Source organism: Triticum aestivum, chromosome 1A, assembly GCF_018294505.1.
Source record: "Triticum aestivum cultivar Chinese Spring chromosome 1A, IWGSC CS RefSeq v2.1, whole genome shotgun sequence".
Taxonomy (NCBI): domain Eukaryota; kingdom Viridiplantae; phylum Streptophyta; class Magnoliopsida; order Poales; family Poaceae; genus Triticum; species Triticum aestivum.
The window spans coordinates 478,103,511-478,118,984 of record NC_057794.1 but is presented as its reverse complement, the minus strand read 5'-3'; positions in this window follow the sequence as shown (position 1 = coordinate 478,118,984).

Genomic DNA, 15,474 nt, shown 5'->3' with positions numbered 1-15,474 from the left:
TTACTCCGATTTCTTGTCTTGGTTGCGATGTTTCCTTTGTCCGATTTGCACCTTCAGATCCTCCATGGCACGCTCAACACCATACTCGCAATGCTCATGGTTTTCCCCTTTTATATTCCACACTAGTTAAATCACAGTAGACTAAATTTCAAAATTGGGTCAGTCGATTTTTCAGAGCTCGCCGGAGTTCGCCGATGCGATCGAAGGGGCTCGGGTGGGGATGGTGGTTGTGGGGGGCGGTGGTGGGGCCTCGTCGAACGAAGAAAACTCGACGTGGGTGGGGGCGGGGGTGGGGGTGGCGGAGGAACTCAGGCGGTGGGGCCGGTGGTTCGGCCGGTGGTTGGCCCAACGGCCCGTGCGGTGTTCTGTATGGGAAGCACAGTATGTTCCTTATCAGGAAGGGGAGCAGGGACATCTGCAGTCTAATAGCTGATAGAGCTGGCCTGTATGTGATCGATAGGCTTTCAATTACTAGCGGCAATACAACACCGTAAGTTCTAGCCAGTTCCACTTTCCTGATTTATATATCCTGGTTATGGTGTACCCCTGTTATGTACACTATGATCTGCTTAGTTGTTGTGTGCTCTTGTTATCATGGTTTGGCAATAAACTCTCTATACAGTATATTATGAACATATCATCTTCCAGCTATCCTTACTTCTGGAGCCTATTTTTTGTGTACTTGTGCCAGATTATATAAATGCACGCACCATATTACAGCACACATGAGCTCTCTCATCAGAATCCAGTGATAGCACACAAGTGTTTACAGGGGCGCCCCTATATTAGAATATCATCTGCATTACAAAGATAATCTCACAACTATTTATGTTTTCATGGTTCGCAGATATCATACGCAATTATAGTGAATATCAGAATCCGCGCATCAGAAGAATATTGTGGAACACTGCAATGACTTACAAAATTGGCACCAAGGCATTGAGTGCCATTCTGGAAGCAATGAAACTCGTACGCTCCCCACCTGTTGATTCTTGTTCAGAATATCATCCTAATGACTATTCTAACCTCGAGGAGTCAAAGGCAGATGGCCTGTCCTGTTCACCCATCAAGGTGCCTGTTCTAATTTGGCAAGGTTTTATTGATTGTGCGTATCTTGCATATGTTGTCTTGCATTTCTTCTACTTTGTTGCACTGCCATCTGCTTAGTTTACTCATCATATATGTCAAGATGCCATGCCCATCCATTATCAATACATATTCCATCTGTCATCGTACCATGTTTTCCCACTCAAATGTTGTTCTGGTGCATCAGACATCAAAAAGGAAGAGGGTGATTGCCGAACCTGAAGGAGCACCGGCAAAGTCCTTGAAAAATGTGGTAGGGCTGGAGACATTAGACAGCACCCCACTTATATTGGTTGTACAACTAGTGACACAAAACGTAGGACCGACTCTGGCAGACTGTACCCATACTTCACTGGCCACACCACTAGCCCCAACACACAGGACCTGCACTCCAGCAAAAGGTATACCGATTTCATTCGCCATAGCACCAGCTGTACCACAGAAAAATCCCACTCCAGCAAAAAGTACAGCAAGTCCACCGGCCGAAGACCTATCCCAATTGCAGAGACGGCCAATTCCTGTAGATTGGAACCCCATTCCATTTATTCCCAGTTTAAAAGACAATGCTTTCAATGTTGTTAGGGACTACGTGCATATATTCCCATCATGGGAAGATTATTGTGAAGACAAACACCATTTTCACATCTTCCTGTCCAACTTACGTGTAAGTGCTATTATTCATGGTTATTATTTTCCTGTTTTCTGCTAATTGAACAGATCAATGATTTACATTACATTGTTGTAACTAGGCGAGGGTCAATCTGGATAGTCATGATGAGCAAATCTTGCTTGTGCTTTTCAAGGGAAGCATTGCTGTAGTATCGGTGTTACCTGAGGAAATCACACTTTGATGGCAAGTCTATAAACGAATTTCTGGTGAAGTCTCCTGTGCTAAATTTAGAAGACATTGAATGGAAAAACTTTGTTATGCACTGCTCTCGTCCCCAGGATGAGGTACTGTCTATGAAATCACATGACAATTTGAACTTCTACTTTTCCGCATGTGCCTTACGGATCTTTTTTGCAGGAAATCTGCTCGAAGAAGAACTCCGATTTGACAAGAACGACAGGATATCGCAAATATGCTGCCCGCTGCTTTGCTCTTGTTAGTACCTGTTGTCCTGTATCACTGTACTTGCATACATACCTGGTTCATTATGTGACAGCAGTATGCATGATAGCTTGCTTATCAATTGTTCACTCCAAATTATCTAATATGTATGAATGGTTACATTAGTGTAGAATATATCCAATGCCAATGTTTTTTTAGCTCTGCATAGCTCTTGTAAGTACATGCTGTCCTTTATCAGTGTACTTATAATGACAGGTAGTTGTTCATGTACCATCACTCTGCAGCTTATTTTCCTTTGCCCTCCATTTTCTACACATCAGATCTATATTTACTCTTACCATAAGGTTGGTACTGAAGAAGTTTAGATGTGCATTGCTCTTGGCGGTACCTTTTGCCTGTAACGCTGCACTTACATTTATTGCTACTTGGTTATGTAGCATCACTCTTCATCTTATCTTAATTATTCTCCATTTTTTCGTATATTATCACATCTATATTTACTCTTAACAAAATGTAGAATAAAGGCAATGCTTTTGAAGAAGATTCTATGGTAAACTTGTTGAATTGGCCCCCCATCAGCATGGACAAGGCCTCTATAGAGCCTGTCTTCACCAATAATGTAAGTTTGTCCATCTCAAGCCTTCGAACTTTGTTGTATATATTTGGTTAGGCATGACTGCAACAGCTGTTTATTTTTGGTGTTTGCATAAAATTGCTTGTTTAAAGTTTATTATATGTAGTTCATAAATAAAAGTTCGTCCTTTCTCAATTTAAGTTTTCAGTTGTACAACCAAGTTCCTTCTTCATACGATGTAAATTAAACTATACAGAGCATGTGTTCTTCTTTTGCACTGCATGTATGCTTCTGTTCTTCATCTGTAATCCAGTGGTGTGGTGAACCTACCCACTATAGCACAATGTCATTTTCTGTAATGTCTTAACTATGAACAATGTCATATCATTCTTCTATTATTTAAACCGTCTCTTTGTTTGCCAATCTGAAATGGTATAAATTGACAGCACACTAACCATTGATACTTATGAGTTCTTGATCTGTAATCTAGTGGTGTCGTGAAGCTGCCAACTCCTTCACAATGTCATTTCCTGCCATGTCTTGACCTGAACAATACCGTATTGTGTTAATGCAAATTTAAACTGTGTCACTTTATTCGTCAGTAAGAAATGTGATGAATTGTCAACATTAATACTTTTATGTGCAAAACCTATCATCTGTCTGCTTGTTTATCTTTCAGAGTGAGGAAGATACAAGTGTTGAACAAGCGTAGTCTCATCATCTTGCTCAGCTGCTTTCCCTGCAGCTCCCCAGTAGGGCTAACCTTTCTTGAACTCCATTGAAGTGCTGTTGGTTTTGTATACTATTTTGTCGGCATGTTTATTTGCACTGGTGGCGATCTTTGATGCCCAGTGTATGTAATCTGCTGTCTGCTTGTGCTTTATTATCATAGTGGCGAACTTTGATGCCCAGTGGCTGTAATATGCCATAATTTCTTTATTGTATAGTCTAGGTTTTTTCTTATTCACGATACTGCAGTTATTTTACTGTATATATATCCTGTCTTCGCAGTAAACCGGCCAAACCGTAAAATTACGGTACATAATCGGGCCGTCATGCAATCACGATGTAGGTTGGGCCTGAAACGTGCCGATCAGCTCACGGGCCGGCAGCAGCCCAAAATGAACCCCAGCCCACGATTGTGCGAATCAAATCACGGGCTTTTAACAGGTCAAAAAATTGTCTCGGTCCTTGTTTGGCCCAATCAGATATCGGCTGCGAGCAGGCCGGATGCAAACCGGGCCGTAGTTAGGCCCAACTATATGACGGGCTTTTAACAGGCTGAAATTAATATAGGTCCGAAATGTTAAATGGGCCCTTAACAGGCCAAAACCAATATCAGACCAAATTACTAAGTGGGCCTTTAGCAAGTGGGCCCAAAAGCATAGTGTCCAGTTGACGGGCCGAATCTGATATGGGCCATATTTGAGCCCAAAGCGTCTTAAAGGGCCGGACCTGATTTGGGCCGTAATTTGGCCTAGAACGTGGTAGGCCTTTAACGGGCCGGATCTCATATGGGCCACTATTAGGCCCGGAGCATGGCAGGCCATTAATGCACCGGATCAAATATGGGCCGACATTTGGCCCAAAACATGGCAGGCAGTTAATGGGCCAGCCTACTAGGGTACTCAAAATCTTGTGGGCCTATAGCTGGGCCGACCCATTAATGTCGGCGAAATCTCGTGGGCCTTTAGCTGGGCCAGCCCATTATGATCCGCAAGAATCTTGTGGGACTTTACCTGGGCCGGCCCATTACGGCACACAAAAATCTTATGGGCCTTTACCTGGGCCAGCCTATTATGGCCCGCAAAATCTTGTGGGCCTTTAGCTGGGCCAGCCCATTATGGTCTGCAAAATCTCGTGGGCCTTTAGCTGGGCCGGCCCATTATGGTCCGCAAAATCTTGTGGACCTTCAGTTGGGCTGGCCCAATTAAACTTCATGGGCCGGTCCACGTGTCAACATATCATAGGCGCATCTCGCCCATTGGATGAGTTGACACGTGTCTCCTCCAACCAATTATGATTTTACACGTGGAAAATCCCCATTGGTCGTGGCTGTTAACGGGTTATCGGATCCAAAACCCGACCCGATAGCTTAACGGTGTTCCGTTACGGTGGATGCCACGTGTCGGTCACCCTTGACGAAAGCACTTCTCTAACGCGTGATTTATTGTCATGGAAGTGGACACTTCCGTGATGATAATTTTGGTAATGTCATGGAAAACTTCTACGGCAACACAGGTATGACTATCTTGATTCTGTCATAAATTTGTCATGGATGTACATGCATGACAAAAAAGTGACCTACTGTGACAAACACGTATCATTACGGAAGTGTATTTTTTTGTAGTGCTAGCTAGTTAATTTGGGAGGAGACAACTTCAACTAGTGGAGGGGTAAGGAAAAAGAGAAATAAGAAGCATTAATGGAGGTGGTGTAATTAGCTAGGAGTAATGAAGAGAGAGAAAGTTAGGTAGAAGAGGGAGAGTAATGGGGGGAGAAGTATTGAGGAAGAAGAAGAGTGAGAGAGGGAGGATGTGGGAGGTAGGGGAAAGGGAGGAGAGGAGATGGGGGACGGGAGGACTGGTGGAAAAAGGTGGTGGGGCTGCGTCTTAGCAGTAGCGCGGGAGGAAAAACACGCTACTGCTAAGAGCATAGCAGCAGCGCTTTTCCTCACACGCGCTACTGCTAAACAGGCCAACCATGTGGACAATTTCAAAATTAGCAGCAGCGACGTGACTAAAAAGCGCGCTACTACTATTGCATTAGCAGTAGCGCGCTTCGTGGCGCCGCGTTGCTGGTAAACATAGGTTGGTGTGTACTGTCGGTCGATTTTTGTAGCAGCGCGGTTTAGACATCACAGCTACTACTAAATTTACATCAGTAGCGCAGTTTTCCTAAGCTCGCTACTGCTAATTAGCAGTAGCACCTCTTTTTGTGCCGCGCTGCTGCTAAGATTCTATGTATAAGGTTTTCCCTAGTAGTGCATAAATGCAGAGCACCTCCAAAGTTCAAGCAGCGACTAAACATTGTAATTCATGGTAGAAAAGATCCAGTCATGATGCATCCAACATTAGCTACACACAATGCATAAATCATGACAACTGTGCTCTTCTCAGTTTTTGGCGCTTGTTTTAGAAGGTGATGAAACAACATAAAAGTAAATAGATAGTCCCTTCGCAGAGGTAAGCAGTGATTTGCAGAGGTGCTAGAGCTCAATTATTAAAACAGAGGTAAATGATATTTTGAGGCATGCACCCTTCTCATTTACTTCACGACCATCAGTTATCAATATCTCCCATCCTAAACAGGCTAGCGGCGGTTCCCAAGCGATAGAAGTAAAGGTTTACTACCCCTCCACCAACAATCACATTCCACGGCTTGTCCGAAACAACAGGTGCCGTCCAAATTACTTCTAGCTATCTTAGCACAACGGATTGAAAGTATGTCTAGAGGGGGGGGGGGTGATTAGACTACTTGATCAATTAAAAATCTATCATTTTCCCAATTTTAGTCTTTGGAAGATTTTAGCTATCTTAGCACAAGTCAAGCAACAAAATTCAATCAAGCATGCAAAGAGTCTATGAGCAGCGGAAAGTAAAGCATTTAACTTGAAAGAATGTAAAGGGAAGGGTTTGGAGAATTCAAACGCAATTGGAGACACGGATGTTTTTGTCGTGGTTCCAATAGGTGGTGCTATCGTACATCCACGTTGATGGAGACTTCAACCCACAAAGGGTAACGGTTGCGCGAGTCCATGGAGGGCTCAACCCATGAAGGGTCCACTAAGAAGCAACCTTGTCTATCCCATCATGGCCATTGCCCACGAAGGACTTGCCTCACTAGCGGTAGATCTTCATGAAGTAGGCGATCTCCTTGCCCTTACAAACTCCTTGGTTCCACTCCACAATCTTGTCGGAGGCTCCCAAGTGACACCTAGCCAATCTAGGAGACACCACTCTCCAAGAAGTAACAAATGGTGTGCTGATGATGAACTCCTTGCTCTTGTGCTTCAAATGATAGTCTCCCCAACACTCAACTCTCTCTCACAGGATATGGATTTTATGGAAAGAAGATTTGAGTGGAAAGCAACTTGGGGAAGGCTAGATATCAAGATTCATATGGTGGGAATGGAATATGTTGGCCTCAACACATGAGTAGGTGGTTCTCTCTTAGAAAATGTGTATTGGAAGTGTAGGTATGTTCTGATGGCTCTCTCCACGAATTAAGAGTGGGTGGAGGGGTATATATAGCCTCCACACAAAAACTAACCGTTACACACAATTTACCAATCTCGGTGAGACCGAATTGAGAGACTCGGTCGGACCGATTTAGCAAACCTAGTGACCGTTAGGATTTTCGGTGCGACCGAGATGCAACTCGGTGGGATCGATATGGTTAGGGTTAGGGCATAACATAATCTCGGCGAGACCGATTACACAAACTCGGTGGGACCGATTTTGGTAATAAGCTAACCAGAGAGTTGGTCAGGTAAAATCAGTGGGACCGATTTGCTCATTTCGGTGGGAACAAAATGTTACAAAAGGGAAATAGAGAGTTTATATTGCAATCTCGGTGGGACCGATCGCTCATCTCGGTAGGACCGAAACGTTACAAAGGGAAACAGAGAGATTACAACCCCATCTCGGTGTGACCGAGATCCCTATCGGTGAGACCGATTTGTCTTGGGTTTGTGGCAGTGGCTATGACATCTGAACTCAGTGGCGCTGGATAGAAAGAATCGGCGGGGCCGAGTTTGACTTTTGGTTTAGGTCATATGTGGATGTGGGAAGGTAGTTGAGGGTTTTGGAGCATATCACTAAGCACTATGAACCAAGAACCTCATCAAGCAACACCTCATCCCTCCTTGATAGTATTGGCTTTTCCTATAGACTCAATGTGATCTTGGATCACTGAAATATAAAATGTAGAGTCTTGGATCAAACACACATGATCATCCAAGTATCACACAGACAGAATTTATCTCAAACAGGCAAAGCAAATAAAGTTCAACCACCAAAGAAAGAGAGAATAAAAAACAGCAACGCTCTCTCTCGAAGCCTATGATCTATACATTTTTCTGCCCCTTTGGCAACAAGTTACCAAAAAGTTCCTAGAAAATGCATAGCACTAAATCGTCTCTCAGGCTTGGTCTTCAGGTGGTGGTGTTCGGATAACTCCAAGAACGAAGGCTTCAGTCGATGTAGATGGAGCTGATGGAGTAGGTGCTGGAGCTGGTGGCACTGAAGTTGTAGCTGGTGCAGATGAAGTTGCTCTGTTGTCTGGAACAGGCACTGCAGCAGATCTCTGAGCTCTAGGCACTCTGGCAAATGCATCAGTTGTTGTCTTTCCCTTCCTCTCCTGCATATCATCCTGAAGTTGCTCCACAACAGACTGGATCTCAGTTACCTTCACATCCATGTCATAGAACTTCTGCTCTATGATCCTTTCCAAGCTATCCTGGTTTTGAGTCAGGGTGGCCATCCCTTTCTCAATCCTTAGAGTGGATGCCATCAAGTAGCCAAGCTGATCCTGCTTGCTCTTTAGAAGATACTGAGATGCCTCTTCCATGGTTGGCATCTTTGCAGCTTTCTCAGCCTTTGCCTTCTCCCTCTTTGCTTGAACGTGCACAGAAGATGGTTCATCATCATTCATGACCACTTGGTTGTCCTCAAAGTCTGGATAGATGGGCAGGTGCTCCTTGTCCAGCAGATATGTGCCAGTGCCCATCTTGGAGTTAATCAGCTCCTAAATCTGTGGGGCATATCCACAACTCCTCTTCTGATCTGCAACTTTCCTCTTTATGGTTTCCACTATTAGGCTCATGACTTTGAACTTCTGTGGGACATCAAAGATGTGAAGCAAGTTAATTGCATGGCCTCTGATCATCTTGTGATCACCTGACTTTGGCAAGAGAGTGTGCCTGAGGATCCAGTTGATAGTTGTCAAGCCTGACAGAAGGTAATGTATAGATCCAAACTTGTGTGTCTCAAGAGCAGCATCTGGGATCTCCTTGTACATCTGTGCCATGGTGTTGTGATCCTTCTTCTTGTTGGCATAGACATCCAAGTCATCTTCACTCTCTTCTGGACATTGATCAACTTAGCCCATTCTGCAACTGAGGACTGGTATCTAGTGCCTTCAGACATCCAGACTATCTTGCCATCTGGGTAGAAGTGAGCTGTGGAGTAGAACTACATGATAAGCTCATCATTCCACTTGTGAGCTTCTGAGCCACAAACTCATCAACTCCACAAGCCTTGAAACTATCATATACTCCTGGATAATGTTCTTCATTCTCCTTGATGTACTCCCAATTGACCCATCTCATGTCACATACTATTGGTTTCTTGTCAAGCAACACTGTCTCATAAAAATCCTGCTGTTCTTTGGTATGGAACCTGTAGTCCACATAAGTTCTCCTTCTGGTGGCATATGGATCTGATTCTCTCCATATCCTCAATCATGAGTCCTTCCTGATCTTCATGTTTTCTGCTATAGGATGAGCATCATTATGATCTGGAATTTTTGGCTTTAGCTTCCTCAAAACATGTGTCTCATCATCTTCTTCTTCAGCAACAGTTTCAGGCACTGGGGCCTTGTTTTCCTCAGCAGCTGGAATGTTCCTGGTACTCCTCTTTGGTGCAGTTTTGGGTTTTGGAGTAGCTGGCTTGGAAGTTCCTTTGGGCTTAGATTGAGCAGCCCCATATCTTATGGCATCTCCCATAAGTTTCTGTGCCTTAGGTGCTGGTGTAGCATCTTCTTCCTCTCCCTCTTCTTCAGAGTCTTTCATGATTGAGGATCTCCCAAGCACTCTGGCAGTGGTCTTTTTGACCCTTTCCTTCCTTTTCTTTTCTGCCACAACCTGCTCTTTGGGTGCAGATCCCAAAGTCTCTTGAGTAGATGCTCTGGCCTTAGACATTGGAGCTCTCTTGGCAGGAACCTTTTGCTTCATTCCTGGCTTGGTGGCAGCAGTTGTGCCATACTCCTTCTTCAGGATTTTCCTCTTTGAGGTGGTTTCTTCTTCCTCGGCCACATAGTCCTTATCCTCTGACTCTAAGGTTCTTTTCTTGCTGGCCCTGGTGACAGCCTTTGGCAGATTGCTTGGTGTGCTCCTACTTCCATCATCTGAGCCGCTAGAGGGACTAGTGCCCTCACTCAAGTGAACCTGCTCCTCTGACTTGTTCTGACTATCACTCTGATCTGACATGATGCAAACATTGGCAGGAGACCCTGTGAATAGATTATAGATGAGGTAGAGTGGATGAGCATCAAAAAATATAGAGGTTTTTGCAAAAGAATGAATTAAAAACTTAGTTTTAGTTTTCCACAAAAAGCATTTCAGATCTACCGATTTGCAAACTCGGTGATACCGAAGCAGCTTTTGGAACCTAAACTAGTGAACTCAGTCAGACCGAGTCACATTTCGGTGGCACCGAGACTGCTAGGGTTTCACAAAGTGCTAAACTCGGTCACACCGATTTGCAATTCTCGGTCAGACCGAGAATCACATGTGCAATGGCCTGAGCCAAATCGGTGGAACCGATTTCATCAACTCGGTCGGTCCGAGATGGTTTCGGCAAAAACCTAACCCTAAATTTTCAATTTACGACTAAACTATGGAGTGTTTTCGATGGATAGAATGATCTCAATCATGGCAAGATTCATGGAAAAGCAATGTGTTGGGGAATCCGAGTTAGAACAGCACAAAGTTCAAGTCCATACCCTAGTTCGGCGATGAACTTGCTACGGCGGCAACGGCGGGGATGATTCCCGTTGACGGCGGCGGAGACCAGTGGTAGGAGGCAACTGGCGACAAGGAGGACGATCCGGAGACCCTGGGAGGTAGAGCAAGCTAAGCGCGGGCAAGGAGGTTCGGAAAGTTTTCCAAAATTTGACCCGTGGATATATATAGCCTGACCCTGTCGGTGTGACCGAGTGGAACAACTCGGTGGCACCGAGATTCATAACTGCAAGCAGTTACTGAAACTCGGTGTGACCGAAAAGTTCGTATCAGTTGCACAGAGATTGAAAACCTAGATCGACTTAGTGATCTCGGTATGACCGAAATGGATGAATCGGTCAGACCAAAACACACAGAGTGGTTCGAATCTTACTTGATCAAATTTTGTGATGTAGCATGAATAGAGTTTGGGATGAGAAAAGCATAGATATCTAGAGAAGGTTCTTAGGCATTCTTGTCCATCCACTTGGCCAAAAGAAAAGGAAACCAATCAATCAAAACAACAAGTGCATGTCCTCGAATGAGTAAATTATGCAACCAACATTCTCACACAATAAAATGACAAATGAAAAATGTGGCAAAGCATGCACAAACAATTCTAGCATCTATCAAGCAATTGGCGATCACTAGGTAATACTCATCGTTTAAGCACGGTGGGGTTACCACTTTTACATAAAGCGTTGTTGTGTTCACACCATTAGAGTTTCTTTAACTCAATTCTTAAAGTAAAGCACCCCCTAGATGTGATATCCCCCCTAAGAGGGATGAACTAACCTTGGGTTTTGTCGATGATGACTTCAAGTAGGTGCTGAAGATGTGGATGCTCTAAGTTGATGTAGATCATTCGGAGCTATCCTTTGGAGTGAGTTGCACTTTCAATACCTACACAGGTTAGTCCCACAAGGAACAAACAAGGATATCCATAGACATAGAGTGATGCACACACAAGATGATGTCTATGAGAGCATTAGGTTACCTTTTCCCTTGTATTACCAACAAGAGGGTTTGTGACTCCTTGAACTAGTGCAATATGTGGAAGTTGATTGCACTTGTTCTTGCCAAAATGATAAGAGTGAAGTATGTTGGCGGAGTCACCCTCAAGAACTCTCTAGTTCTTCTTCTTCGGGATCCACACCATCTTGATGGGAATCCTCGGAGTTGTAGTTGTACTTGATGAAGTGGAACTTGATGTAGTTGTGGCAACCCACTTGACCAAGGCCTTAGGAGCTTCTTCAAATGCATCAATTTCCTCTTGAAGCTTGTCCTTGCCTTTTTGCTTGTGGTCTTATGGTGGAAGATCACCTTGAGCTTGTGTCCCTTTGGAAGAAGTAGGATCATACTTCTCTTGTTGAGGAACAACCTTCGTCTTGGGGTATTGATCTTCTTCCCACTCAACTCCATTGGCATTGAACTTTCGTTCAAAACCAATACCTTCATTCTTCCGGTGCCTTCCTTGCTTGCGTACAATTTCCTCGAATTGCTTATTCCTGGCAAGGCTCTTGTAAACACCTTTCTCTATGATTCCCTTCAATAAGCTATTTTCTTGCTCAAGTGTAACTTGGCTAAGAGAATCATTAGTGGAATCAAGAGAACTACTAGAAGCAACAATATGGGATTTAGCATGATTATTGTTACTACTAGAGGAAGAATCTTTTTTGTTCTTGTTACTAGACTTGACTTGAGGCATGTAAGTGGATAAGAGTAAACGCTTGGCAATGTAAGAAGAACTTTTATTGCGAAGATCATCATTGATTGCCTTTAAGAACTCATGCTCTTGCTCAAGGTTGAGCTTCTCAAAACGTAATTTCTCATGAGTCCCTAAAAGTTCTCGATGATCTCCTAAGATAGTTTCATGAGCTAACTGAAGAGTGTTTAGTTCTTTAGTTAGAGACTCAATCTTCTCCTTATCATTGTCATTCATTTCTTCATAGTATTCATCACTATAGTTGTCAACAAGTAAATCATCATGACCTAACAAGTCATCTTCATCACCTAACAAGTCATCTTCATCACTATTGAAATCAACATACTCGGGGTGTGATACCTTTGGACCTTTGGCCATGAAGCATCTTCCAATTCCTTCATTTGGTGACTCAAATATGTCGTAGGAGTTGGTTGAAACAAGTGCTAGACCGGCAACACCTTCATCTTGAGTATATTCGGAGTCGGAGTGATAGCTTCTCTCAGAGTCATTTTCGGAGTCGGAGCTGGATACCCATTCACCAACATGAGCTTGATGTCTTCGTTTTGTGTAGCTCCTTGATGAATTGTCCTTCGTTTCCAAATCCTTACTTCTCCGAGAGGGTCTTCGTTCATATCGATCATCCCTACTCCTTCTCTCCCTTTATGGTGATTCTTCTCTTCTACTTCTTCTTTTGGGAGAATCTTCTCTTCTCTTGTGGGGAGCCGTACACTCATTGGAGTAGTGTCCAGGTCTTCCACAATTGTAGCAGTTTCGCTCTCGACTAGAATATCTTTTGTCATTGTAGGACCTTGACTTGGAACTTCTCTCTTTGCTTCTATTCTTGTAGAACTTGTTGAAGTTCTTCACCATTAAGCTCAATTCTTCATTGAAGGTTTATTTCTCACTTGATGATGTGGGGGCTTCACATGAGGCTTTGTAAGCACCACTTGACTTGTTATGGAGCTCCTCCTTATCCTTGAGTGACATCTCATGAGCAACAATTCTTCCAATGACTTCAGTTGGCTTGAGATCTTTGTAATTAGGCATCATTTGGATCAATGTGCATACGGTATCGTATTTTCCATCCAAGGTTCTTAGGATCTTCTTGATGATGAATTTGTCGGTCATCTCTTCACTTCCTAAGCCGGCAATCTCATTTGTGATAAGAGCAAGACTAGAGTACATTTCAGCGACACCTTCACCATCCTTCATTTTGAACTTGTCAAGTTGACTTTGAAGCACATCCAACTTGGATTCCTTGACGGAGTCGGTACCTTCATGCATATCAATCAAAGTATCCCAAATTTCCTTTGCATTCTCAAGACGGCTGATTTTGTTGAATTCTTCGGGGCACAATCCATTGAAGAGGATATCACAAGCTTGAGCATTGTATTGTATCATCTTTAACTCTTCCACGGTAGCTTCACAATTTGGTTCTCTCCCATCAAAGAATTCACCTTGCAAGCCAACACACACAATAGCCCAAACGGCGGGGTTATGTCCAAGAATATACATTTTCATCTTATGCTTCCAACTAGAAAAATTAGTACCATCAAAGTAAGGACCTCTACGGTGGTAATTTCCCTCGCTAGACGCCATACTCTCCTAGGTTGTGAAACCAAGGCTATGACCACCAAAAGCTATGGAAATCAAAGCAAATGGAGAACAAAGCTCTAATACCACTTGTAGGATCGAAAGTATGTCTAGAGGGGTTGATTAGACTATTTGACCAATTAAAAATCTATCCTTTTCCCAATTTTAGTCTTTGGCAGATTTTAGCTATCTTAGCACAAGTCAAGCAATCTTAACACAATTCAAGCAAGCATGCAAAGAGTCTATGAGCAGCGGAAAGTAAAGCATGCAACTTGCAAGAATGTAAAGGGAAGGGTTTGGAGAATTCAAACGCAATTGGAGACACCGATGTTTTTGTCTTGGTTCCGATAGGTGGTGCTATCGTACATCCACGTTGATGGAGACTTCAACCCACGAAGGGTAACGGTTGCGCGAGTCCATGGAGGGCTCCACCCACGAAGGGTCCACGAAGAAGCAACCTTGTCTATCCCATCATGGCCATCGCCCACGAAGGACTTGCCTCACTAGCGGTAGATCTTCAAGAAGTAGGCGATCTCCTTGCCCTTACAAACTTCTTGGTTCAACTCCACAATCTTGTCGGAGGCTCCCAAGTGACACCTAGCCAATCTAGGAGACACCACTCTCCAAGAAGTAACAAATGGTGTGTTGATGATGAACTCCTTGCTCTTGTTCTTCAAATGATAGTCTCCCCAACACTCAACTCTCTCTCACAGGATATGGATTTGGTGGAAAGAAGAATTGAGTGGAAAGCAACTTGGGGAAGGCTAGAGATCAACATTCATATGGTGGGAATGGAATAATTTGGTCTCAACACATGAGTAGGTGGTTCTCTCTCAGAAAATGTCTATTGGAAGTGTAGGTATGTTCTGATGGCTCTCTCCACGAATGAATAGTGGGTGGAGGGGTATATATAGCCTCCACACAAAAACTAACCATTACACACAATTTACCAATCTCGGTGAGACCGAATTGAGAGACTCGGCCGGACCGATTTAGCAAACCTAGTGCCCGGTAGGATTTTCAGTGGGACCGATATGGTTAGGGTTAGGGCATAACGTAATCTCGGTGACACCGATTACACAAACTCGGTGGGACCGATTTTGGTAATAAGCTAACCAGAGAGTTGGTTAGGTAAACTCGGTGGGACCGATTTGCTCATTTCGGTGGGACCGAAATGTTACAAAAGGGAAATAGAGAGTTTACATTGCAATCTCGGTGGGACAGATCGCTCATCTCGGTAGGACCGAAATGTTACGAAGGGAAACAGAGAGATTACAACCCCATCTCGTTGTGATCGAGATCCCTATCGGTGAGACCGATTTGCCTAGGGTTTGTGGCAGTGGCTATGACATCTGAACTCGGTGCCACCGGATAGAAAGAATCGGTGGGGCCGAGTTTGACTTTTGGTTTAGGTCATATGTGGATGTGGGAAGGTAGTTGAGGGTTTTGGAGCATATCACTAAGCACTATGAAGCAAGAACCTCATCAAGCAACACCTCAACCCTCCTTGATAGTATTGGCTTTTCCTATAGACTCAATGTGATCTTGGATCACTAACATATAAAATGTAGAGTCTTGAGCTTTGAGCTTGAGCCAATCTTTTTGTCCATAGTATTTTGAGGGGTCCACTTTCCTCATCCATGCAATGCCATTCATTGAGCTTTTCCTGAAATATTAATCTTGGAATAGCATTAGCTCAATGAGCTATATTTTATTAGGAA